Source organism: Sapajus apella, unplaced genomic scaffold (assembly GCF_009761245.1).
Source record: "Sapajus apella isolate SASKATOON/1434 unplaced genomic scaffold, GSC_monkey_1.0 scaffold291, whole genome shotgun sequence".
In the NCBI taxonomy this organism is placed as follows: domain Eukaryota; kingdom Metazoa; phylum Chordata; class Mammalia; order Primates; family Cebidae; genus Sapajus; species Sapajus apella.
In genome coordinates, this window is record NW_022437231.1 from 89716 (window position 1) to 102042 (window position 12327).

At 36.4% G+C, this 12327-nt stretch overlaps 1 protein-coding gene and 1 non-coding gene across 3 annotated transcripts in view; both read right to left on the reverse strand.

The window, feature by feature from the left end:
- LOC116545573 (rap1 GTPase-GDP dissociation stimulator 1-like) overlaps positions 1-12327 on the reverse strand; it is a 128081-nt gene that overhangs the window by 87314 nt on the left and 28440 nt on the right. The window lies entirely within an intron of this gene.
- LOC116545575 lies at positions 4349-4455 on the reverse strand. The gene has a single exon (XR_004266356.1). It is a non-coding gene; the product is annotated as a U6 spliceosomal RNA (small nuclear RNA).

The window sequence follows — 12327 nt, forward strand, 5'->3', positions numbered from 1 at the left end:
TTAAGATGGTCTTTCTCACCCTCCGAGTCATATTCAAGCCTTTCCATGCTCCTACTCCTATAAACTCCTAGGTAAGAATATATTTGAACATACACTGTTTTCTCTAGATTAAGCACATAGAACATATCTTAGATCCTTTATATCGCCGTCTCCTTAGAATGTAACCTTGGAATAATGAACCTAAGATTCCTTTAAATATGTTCTCTACCAAACTACAAATGACCACCCAAGAAAATCAGAGGACATAAACAAATGGAAAAACTCTCTATGCTCATGAATAGGAAGAATCAATTATCATGAAAATGACCATATTGCCCAAAGTAATTTATAGATTCAATGCTACTCCCATTAAACTACCATTGACCTTCTTCACAAAATTAGAAAAAATTACTTTAAAATTCATATGGAACCAAAAAAGAACCTGTATAGCCAAGACAATTGTAAGCAAAAAGAACAAAGCTAGTGGCATCACGCTACCCAACTTCAAACTATACTACAAGGATACAGTAACCAAAACCATGGTACTGGTACAAAAACAGACACACAGACCAATAAAACAGAATAGAGATCTCAGAAACAAGAGCACATCTACAATCATCTGCTCCTCAACAAACCTGACAAAAAAATAGCAATGGGGGAAGGATTCCCTATTTAATAAATGGTTCTGGGAAAACTGGATAGCTCTCATCAGAGTTACAGACAACCTATAGAATGGGAGAAAATTTTTGCAATCTATCCATCTGACAAAGGTCTAATATCCAGAATCTACAAGGAACGTCAAACGAATTTACAAGAAAAAAACAATCCCATTAAAAAGTGCACAAAGGACATGAACAAATACTTCTCAAAAGAAGACATTTATAGGGCCAACAAACATGAAAAAAAGCTCAATATCGCTGATCATTAGATAAAAGCAAATCAAAACCACAATGAGATACCAACTCATATCAGTCAGAATGGTGATTACTAAAAAGTCAAGAAACAACAGGTGCTGGTGAGGCTGTGGAGAAATAGGAACACTTTTACATGGCTGGTGGGAATGTAAATTAGTTCAACCATTGTGGAAGACAGTGTGGCGATTCCTCAAAGATCTATAACCAGAAATGCCATTTGATCCAGCAATCCCATTACTAGGTATATACCCAAAGAAATATAAGTTATTTTATTATAAAGATACATTCATGTGTATGTTCACTGCAGCACTATTCACAATAGCAAAGACGTGGAACCAACCCAAATGCCCATCAATGATAGACTGGAAATGTAGTACATATACACCATGGAATACTATGCAGCCATAAAAAGGAATGAGATTACGTCCTCTGCAGGGACATGGATGTAGCAGGAAGCCATTATCCTCAGCAACAGCAAACCATCATGTGAACAGCAGCCCAAACACTGCATGTTCTCCTAAGTGGGAGCTGAAAAAAGAAAACACATAGACATAGGGAGGGGAACAACACACACTGGGGTTTGTTAGGGGGTATGGGGAGGGAGAGCATCAGGATAAACAGCTAATACATGTGGGGCTTTAACCTAGGTGATGTGTTGACAGGTGTAGCAAACCACCATGGCACATATTTACCTATGTAACAAACCTGCACACCCTGCACACATATCACAGAACTTAAATTTTTTTTTAAAGTTTTCTTCCTGTACTGAATAACCCTATATTTATATTACATATTATAATGTTTATTGTATTAATTATATTTACTTATTATTTTCTTCTAAGCTGCATTTTCCATCATATCACACTGACTGGCCCAAGTCTTAAAAGCACTTTGGGCCAGATGTAGTGGCTCACACCTATAATCCCAGAACTTTGGGAGGCCAAGGTAGGCGGATCACCTGAGGTCGAGAATTCAAGACTGGCCTGACCAACATGGAGAAACCCTGTCTCTACTGAAAATACAAAAAATTGGCTGGGTGTGGTGGCACATGCCTATAATCCCAGCTACTTGGGATGCTGAGGCAGGAGAATCGTTTGAACCTGGGGGGTGGAGGATGCAGTGAGATTACACCACTGTGTTCCAGCCTGGGCAACAAGAGTGAAACTCCATCGTAAAAAACAAAACAAAACAAAACAAAACACTTTGATCAGTTACTACCACAATATAAGAAATGCTGGGCCATAAAGCTTCAGTAGAAACAAAGCATTTGTAAATATTTCACAAAATTTTAAATAAGATTTAATATATACAGGCACTTTTCAAAAGAAGACAAATATGCAGCCAAGAAACATATGAAAAAATGCTCATCACCATTGGTCATTAGAGAAATTGAAATCAAAACCACATTGAGATACCATCTCATGCCAGTTAGAATGGTGATCATTAAAAAATTTGGAGACAACATGCTGGAGAGGATGTGGAGAAAAGGAACACTTTTACACTGTTGTTGGGAGTGTAAATTAGTTCAACCATTGTGGAAGACAGCGTGGCGATTCCTCAAAGATCTAGAAATAGAAATTCCATTTGACCCAGCAATCCCATTACTAGGTATATACCCAAAGGATTATAAATCATTCTACCATAAAGACACATGCACATGCATGTTCACTGTGGCGCTGTTTATGAGACCAAAGACCTGGAACCAACCCAAATGCCCATCGATGATAGACTGGACAAAGAAAATGTGGCATATCTACACCATGGAATACTATGCAGCCATAAAAAACAAGTTTGTATCCTTTGTAGAGACATGGATGAACCTAGAAACCATCATTCTCAGCAAACTGACACAAGAACAGAAAACCAAACAACAGATGTTTTCACTCATAGGCGGGTGATGAATAATGAGAACACTTGGGCACAGGGAAAGGAACAACACTCACAGGGCTAGGTGGGGGAGTGGAGGGACAGCGGTGGAGGGGGCGGGGGCAGGCGGGGAGGATGGGGAAAGATAACACCAGGAGAAATGGAGAAATGCTTGATGTAGGCGATGGGTCCGGGGGAGGGGGGTGGGCAGGATGGAGACCGAAAACCACCATAGCATGTATGTACCTATGCAGGATGCAGGAAGTGCACATGTATCCCAGAGCCCATACTGCAATAAAAAGATTTAATATGTAATAAATATTTTTAAACTATTAATGTCCACTTTACATTTTTTAATTTGTACTAAGTCTTTGAAACTGGTATGCTTTTTAGACTTACAGCACATCTGAATTTAGACTAGCTTCATTTCAAATGCTCAACAGCCATGTTGAAGAATGACTACTGTATTAAACAGTGCAAATTTTAGAAGCTGCTTCTGGAAGGCTAAGAGTACAGTATTCCCTAGGTTTTTCTATGTTTAACAGGATTGTTCTATAGCTTTGATTTTTGCTGGACAACTTGGTTCAATATAAAGTTCTTATTCCTTCAGTTACTTCCCTACCATTAAACTCTGTATTGCTCTGTGGAAGTCTGATGCCAATCTGACTTTCTTTCCTTTTTCTTTTTGAGACGGCGTCTCTACTGCCCAGGCTGAAGTGCAGCTGTGCAATCTCTGCTCATTGCAACCTCCACCTCCCAGGCTCAAGCGATTCTCGTGCCTCAGCCTCCCAAGTAGCTAGGATTACAGGAGTGCACAGCCACATTCTGCTAAGTTTTTCATTTTTAGTAGAGATGTGGTTTCACCATAGTGGCCAGGCTGGTCTCCTGACGTCAAGTGATCCACCCACGTTGGCCTCCCAAAGACGCTGAGATTACAGGAATGGATCACCATGCCTGGCCTTTCTTTCATTTTAAATATTATTTTTGCATGGAGACCTTGAGGATTTTTATCTCTGTTTTTCTCTTTAAAGTATAAAAGTTTTCCTACACTATGTCTTTGAGTTGACTGTTTCAGGTCAATTTTCACAAGCATATAGTAGGTCCTTTCAATAAACAGATTCTGGTCTTCCTTTACTTACAGAAAGTTTATATTTTTAAATACTACCTCTGTTTCACCATTTGTTTTCCTTCTTAAAAATTCCAGTTGAATGTATGTTGAATCTTTTTGAATATCTTCTGTATTATAATCTTTTCTCTGATCCTTTATCTTCTCATTTGCCTGTTTTCATCTCTTTCCTCAATGCCCTTTATTAAATTTCCAATCACCTCTAGTCTTCCTTGGGCACCTTGAAATTTAGTCTTAATTTTTACAAGAATTTTGTCATTTTCTTCAATTTCTTCTGGTCAACTCTAATTACACTTCTTCCTGGTGTTTACTTAGGTTCTACGTTTCCGAATGTATAACTTGAAGGTTTCTTCTCTTCTTATCTCCAAAGGCTTATTTAAGAATATTTAATACAGGTCATGGTGTTTTGTTAATGATAACTGCCTCATGAATGGCTTTGCTGGAAATTTTTTTTTCTTAAAAAAAAAATATGGAACGCTTCACAAATTTGCATGTCATCCTTGCACAGGGGCCATGCTAATCTTCTCTGTATCATTCCAATTTTAGTATATATGCTGCCAAAGCGAGCATGGAAAATTTTTAATAGCTAAAATGTTTTGATTCTTATTTTCTGCTTTCTTCTTTGTATGTAACTTACATGAAATTTCCTGTTCAGTGTATAATTTTTTGTTTTCCTTCACCAGCAATAAAAATTATATGCAGTAAGGGCAACAATTTGGAATAAGTATCTAGGATTTTTAGTTCAAATGCTCCCTCTTCTGAACTGAGGCCAAAGTGGGGTGATTAGTTTGTCTTCTGATTTTGTGGTTTTCTTATTTCTACAGAACACTTCATTTCTCCCTCTTGCTTCTTTCTTTTCAGCACCAGGTATTAAATGGGAACAACTCCATCCCCAAAGTGGTACTTTTCTGACCTGTCACCCGGAATCCCATGTACTTTTGAGTAGCCAATGTTAGAATCTAATCTAAGACCAGATCATACTATTTTCCTACTAGTGTAGGAATTTTTCTTTCTAAAGGTAATTTTCATTGTGTGCTATTACTGTTCGGCTCCTGGCTCCCCATTTCCCTCTCCTCTTGTCCATGTAGTCTCTGCAGTTTTAACTCTCCCTGCAGTGGTCTCTGAAGTTGTGTAGGCTATATTTGGTTATTTATTTATCTCTGTAATAATTTGAAGTGTGTCTGCTGGTTATGCTGAAGACACAGATTACAGTTAATTGGTTTTATTTTATCTCTTTGTTGATCTGTGTGGACTTTTAGAGAATGCATGTAAAGATACAGATTTAGGAGGCCACAACCATCCTATGGCAATCCAGGAGTCTCAACTCATCAGGAATTGTCGACGTCTTTTTAATTGATGCTTTAGTTGAGAATCTCCTCTATTCTTCAAATGCTACCTTTGGTAAAAAACTGAATCTTCAGTAGTTCATAATGAGCACCAGTGCTAAGCCCTCATGAACAATTCACTAGAAGAGGCAAACAACTCACGCCTGTAATCCCAGCACTTTGGGGGGCCGAGGCGGGTGGATCACGAGGTCAGGAGATCAAGACCAACCTGGTCAACATGGTGAAACTCCGTCTCTACTAAAAATACAAAAAATGAGCTGGGCATGGTGGCGCGTGCCTGTAATCCCAGCTACTTGGGAGGCTGAGGCAGGAGAATTGCCTGAACCCAGGAGGCGGAGATTGCGGTGAGCCGAGAATGCGCCACTGCACTCCAGCCTGGGTAACAGGAGCGAAACTCCGTCTCAAACAAACAAACAAACAAACAAAAAAAGAGGCAAACACTATGAAAAAAAGCAAAGGAGGTAAAAAATAATAACAATAATAATGAATTCAGCTTGTAAAAGAAACATATTACTTTGTGGAACATTTGACTAACTCTAGATAAAATGGTAAAAATCTAGTAAAGATACTACTATGAAAGAATAAAGTAAAATAACGTTTTTCATCTCTACTAAAACAGCAGGAGTATGTTCAGAGATTGCAGATACTGAAAACAATTGATAATAAGAAGTCTCTTACACTTAGGAAGTAATTTTGCTACCTCATAGTGAGTCTGTTCAAAAATAGTAAATGCATAAAGGAAATGACAACAAAACTTTTTACTGTTAGAGAAGATTCACGGAGTAATCTAGATTAGCACCTTGTATACATAAAGGCATACCTTAGAGATATTGCAAGTTGGTTCTAAATCACTTCAATACAGTGAATATAACTATAAAACAAATCACACCTTTTTTTTGTTTGTTTGTTTCCCAATAGATATAAAAGTTATGCTTACAGGCTGGGTGTGGTGGCTCACACCTGTAATGCCAGCACTTTGGGAGGCCAAGGCAGGTGGATCACCTGAGGTTAGGAGTTCAAGACCAGCCTGGCCAACATGGGGAAACCCTGTCTCTACTAAAACCACATAAAATTAGCCGGGCGTAGTGGCAGGTGTCTATAATACCAGCTACTTGGGTGGCTGAGGCAGAAGAATCGTTTGAATATGGGAGGTGGAGGCTGCAGTGACCTGAGATCGTGCCACTGCACTCCAGCCTGGGTGACAGAACAAGACTCTGCCTCCAGGAAAAAAAAAAAAAGTTATGTTTATACTATACTGTAGTCTATTAAGTCTGCAATAGCATTATGTCTAAAGAAACAATGTACATAGCTTGCTTTAAAATATTTTATTGCTAAAAAATGCTAGAGATTATCTGACCCTTCAGTAAGTCATAATCTTTTTGCTGCTGGAGGGTCTTTCCTCAATGCTGAAGGTTGCTGGCTAACCACCACCTAATCAGGGTGCTGGTTGCTGAAGGTTAGGGTGTCTATGTCAACTTCTTAAAACAAGATAAAGTTTATCATGCTGATTGACTCTTATTTTCACAAAAGATATCTGCAGCATACAATGGTGTTTGATAGCACTTCACCTATACAACTTCTTTAAAACCTGAAGTCAGCCGGGCGCTGTGGCTCACGCCTGTAATCCCAGCTCTTAGGGAGGCAGAGGCGGGAGGACAGCTTGAGCCCAGGAGTTCGAGACCTGCCTGGGCAATATAGCAAGACCCTATTCTCCACAAAAAGGAAAAAAACAAACAAACAAACAAAAAAACCTGTAGTTAATTCTTTCAAATCCTGTCAATGCTTTATTAATTAAGTTTATATAATATTCTGAATTCTTTGTTGTCATTTCAATGTTCACAGCATCTTCACCAGGAGTAGATTCGATCTCAAAAAAACACTTTCTTTGCTCATCCATAATAAGCGACCCCTCATCTCGTCAAGTTTTATCATGAAATTACAGCAATTCGGTCACATCTTGAGGTGCAACTTCTAATTTTAGTTCTCTTGCTATTTCTACCACATCTACAGTTACTTCCTCCACTGGTTTTGAACTGCTCAGTCATCCATAAGAGAGGGAATTAACTTCTTCCAAATTCCTGTTAATGCTGATATTTTGACCTCCTTCCATGAATCACGAATATTCTTAATGGCATCTAGAATGGTGAATCCTTTCCAGAAGGTTTTCAATTTAGTTTGCCCAAATCCACTGGAAGGAAATCACTATCTATGGCAGCTATAGCCTTATGAAATGTATAATATTAAGACTCAGAAATTATTCCTTTATCCATGGATGTTGCGTTAACAGGGACAAAAATAACATTTGCCCCTGTGTACATCTTTGTCAGAGGTCTTGAGTGACCAGATGCACTGTCAATGAGCAGTAATATTTTGAAACAAATCTTTTTTTCTGAGCAGTATGTCTCAACAGTAGGCTTAAAACATTCAGTAAACCATGCTGTAAATAGATGTGCTGTTGTCCAGGCTTTGTTATTCCTTTTTCAAAGAACAGGTAGAGGAATTTAGCATCATTCTTAAGGGCCCTAGGATTTTCAGAATGGTAAATGAATGCTGGCTTCAACTTAAAGTCACCAGCTGCATTGGCGCCTAACAAGAGTCAGCCTGTCCTTTGAAGCCGGGCATTGACCTCTACACCATAGTTATAAAAGTCTTAGCTGGCATCTCTTCCAATATCAAGCTGTTTCATCTATATTGAAAATCTGTTATTTAGTATACCCTCCTTCATCAACGATCTTAGCTAGATCTTGTGGGTAACCTGCTTCAGCTTCTCCATCAGCAGCTGCTGCTTCATCTTTCACTTTTAGTGTTGTGAACATAACTTCTTTTCTTAAACCTCATGAACCAACCTCTGCTAGCATCCAACTTTTTCTTCTGCAGTTTCCTCACCTCTCAGCCTTCTCAGAACTGAAGACCATCAGGACACTGCTCTGGATTAGGACATGGCTTAATGGAATGTTGTGGCTAGTTTGATCTATCCAGACCATTCAAACTTTCTTCCCATCAGCAATAAGGCTGTTTTGCTTTGTTATCATTCATGTGTTCACTGGAGAAGCACTTTTAATTTCCTTCAAGAACTTTTCCTCTGCATTCACAACTTGGTTAACTGGCTCAAGAAGCCTAGCTTTTAGCCTATCTTTGCTTTCAACCTGCCTCTGCTTTCGTCATGCCTTCCTCAGAAAGCTTCATCATTTCTAGTTTGTGATATAAAGTGAGAGAGATATGACTCTTCCTTTCACTAGAATACTTAAACAGGCCACTGTAGGATTACTAGTTAGCCTAAATTAAACATTGTGCCTTAGGGAACAGGGAGGCCTAAGGAGAGGAATAGAGACAGGGTGTAAGGGGTGCAGCATAGCTAGTTGGTAGGGCAGTCAGACACAATATTTATCAATTAAGTTCACCATCATATATGGGCATGGTTCATGGCACCCCAAAACAATCACAATAGTAACATCAAAGATCACTAATCACAGATTACCACAGCAGATATAATAATAATGTTGGAAACATTACAAGAATTACCAAAATGTAACACAAAGACACAAAGCACATGCTGTTGGAAAAATGGCACCAAAAGACTTGTTCAACTCAAGGTTGCCATAAACATTCAATATGTAAAAAATACAGTATTTGTGATGTGCAAAAACTAAAGCGCAATAAAATGAAGTGTGCCTATAATTACGTATGCTTAGGATTGTTGAAGGGAGCCAAAAATCAATACAACAAATGAAATAAAGAACAAGGGCTAGCAAATTCCTTAGGGGTAGAAAATAAAGAATTCAACATGTGACTGAATATTATGATAGAAGGTTAGTGATTTGGAACTAGAAATTAAATGCTTTTTTTCTTTAAAGACAAGTAAACACACAGTATCTCACAGAGTTGTTCTATAAAAAATAATTATGTGACTGTCATATGAAATGGGAATTGCCATCAAGCAAGAAACTAAGCTAAATATAAAAAAAAAGAGGGAGAAAGAGAGTAAGACAAAGGAAGATAACTCTTCAGGAAGAGAGTTTAAAGCTGTATGGCATCACTTTATGGTACACCTAGCGACACAAAATGGTCCTCATCCTCAGAATGGAATAAAATAAATAGAATTTTTATTACAAATAGAATGTTAATTTTTCTTGTCTTTGGGCCTTTAATTTAAACTACTAGTTTCTCTTGCAAGGTGATTTAGATGCCATATTCTCCAAAGACAATTCATGTCTTAATGTTTAGGGATGAAAATAGGTGGCCTATTGTTTTACATTTCCAAATAAGCATAAAAGAGTAACCATACTACAATTAAATAAGCATTTACTGAGAATATTCTAACTATAATCTGAATCAAAAGAGACCAAAATAAACAGAAGCTGATTTCTTGGCTGGTATCCTTCACACATTTACTAAAAACATTTTTAAACTGAGATCTGATGTATTTATATGAGTGAATGAATGACTTTACATTAATTTAAATCAAAGATTTACGCAAAATGCTTGCTTAAACAAAATGTTTTCACAAAATCTAGTAAGTATTCAAATCTTCTTGTCTCTTAAGAATGACACATATACTATAAACGTTACAGAGAGAAATATTGCCAATGGTAAAAAAAGAAAATCACTCTAAAGCCATACATCGAAGTAAAAATTCCAATTTCAGATTACAGTCATTTATAATATGCAATTCAAATGCACTAAATTCACACAGTGTAAAAGTTTCAAAAGCATTATTATTTTGTTCCTTTCAGAAATAACCTTTCCAGTAACAGGGTAGTAGAATGCAAAATAAAATTTTGTTTATATTTCCATTATATACATTACCATCTTATATTTGTATAGAATGGAGAAATCTTTCTTTCCTGCTCAGGTGCAAACAGTGATTATTTTTAGTTAAAACACCTGACACTAAGGAAGAATTATGAAACTTGAAGCTCTCTGTTTTTTTTTGTTTTTATAAAAGCAAGTACAGATTCTTCTAAGTTAAATGTTTTATAATTTTACATTTAGGAGGACAGAAGTAGCAATGGCTCAATCACCTTATTCAAGGAAGAATTATAGAAAATTAACATCTTACTAATGTATTTTACTTTTTCTTGTTAAAAAGCCAAATTCTCACTTTATAAAGTATATCAATAAATGTTTATGAAATACATATATCACTTTATAATAAGTTCAAGTAAAACAGGCTTATCCACTTTAATAAAAATTTGGAAGCTTTTTTTTTTTTTTAAAAAAGCAAACATTTAAGAAAATATTAAAATCTAGCTTCTTGGAACAGTTTCACATTACATAAACTCAACAAAAAGCTTCACTTTACTCAGATTATAATTTTTTATTTTGTAAACCAAGAATTCAAATCCAAACTCTGGCTTCTTCCAGAGCAAGGCAAGTAAGCTTATTAATCTGTTACCTCATCCTTTAAATGGTGATAATAACACCTATCTCATAGGGCTGTAGGAAAGACTAGACAGTGGCTATAATCCCCAGCCCAGTATTAAACATACAGTAAGTAATCCAATGACAGATATAATTCCTAAATCAAAGACTGGATATCTGCATGAACTCCTTCTTCCAATGTCAAATTCTTTTTTGTTAGCAGTCTTAGGCATGAGAACATTTATAAATTTTGTTTGATTAACAAGACATTCCTTTTGTTCGTTCCCTTCCTGGGTTGTCACTAGTTAAATTTGTGAGAGTTTATTGTTTCAACAACTTGTGGTTACATGGTCTTAACATTTTGTGATATACAATTTCAAGACCATTTTCAACAAAAGGTATACTGAATAAGCTCACAATGGCGCTGAAATGTAATCCACCAATTATAAACTTGTCAATATTTTTTGAATCTTTTCTTTAAAAAGGTATAAATTTTGCTCCCTTTCTTCTTCATTTCCCTTCAACTTCATCTGTGTCTTCCAGTCTTTCCAGGAGACAATGGGCAACCTTCTACAGATGACCAAGAATATGACCCTTCACATGTTCTTCAGTTTCTAAAACAAATGGTCTATTTCAAAGTTTACTGTTTTCTAACAGCGAAAAAAAAGGGTCACTGAAAACAGACAAAGGTTATCATAAAACAGCTGTTCAAAAAAACATACCTGAGATACTTAATTTACTTAGGCTAATTATGTTACTGTGGAAAGCTGCCCATTGTGGCACATGTAAACAAAAAAAATCAGGTCATTGTGTGGTTCTTTCTAATTTCTAGATCAGTGCTATCCTTAAGAATTTTCTATGATCATGGGAATATTTTATATCTGTGATCCCCAAGAGGGTGGTCATCTGCCAAATATAGCTACTGAGAAGTGAGACTAAGGAACTTACTTTTCAATTTTACTTATTTGTATTAAATCTAAATAGCCACATGTGTCTATTAAAACAGATAGCAGTCTTTGACACTCTCCTTCCCTGTCCTTTTTCTTTCCCATTTTGAGCCTTATCCAGATGCTCTGGTTAAACTCCTTGTTTCAAATCCCTTCTCTGTTATCTCCAAGATTAAACAGCTTGACAGAGTTATAATCTCAAAATAATTACTGAAAAAGAATTTTAAAAGCTAGCTCTAAAATGCACTTTTTTGATGAAGAGCACTGCAATCATTTTAGATTTTTCTAGTCAAGATTTACTAAAAATTAAAAAACACATATATCAACAAGTGTTGAAACACTACAATTAAAACCGTAACAATATACACTTGCCTCTCAATTCTTTGTTAGCTGCATAATTAGTCTCAGGATAGGACAACAGCATAATTAAAAACAAGTACAGAACAAACCATAGCACAACCAAGCACAATTAAGATAACAAATGAAAATCACTCTATACCGATCTATTAATGGTGATAATACAGAAATTAGTGAATAGAAATAAGATAAATAAAATGCAATACAATGTGTCAAAGAAGAATTGTGCAGTTTCTATCTCTAGCATTATTTACCACATTAAAGATAAAATCTTATCTCAACTTCAAAAGACTTTTGATGACTACTAATGGTTCTTTCCAAATCTATGCATACATATTATTTTAAAGTACAATTATTTTAAAATATGATAATATCTCAAAAAATGTTAAATGTTTTAAGCTCCCCTGTTTCTCTTCTCTCTCCTTCCCCAC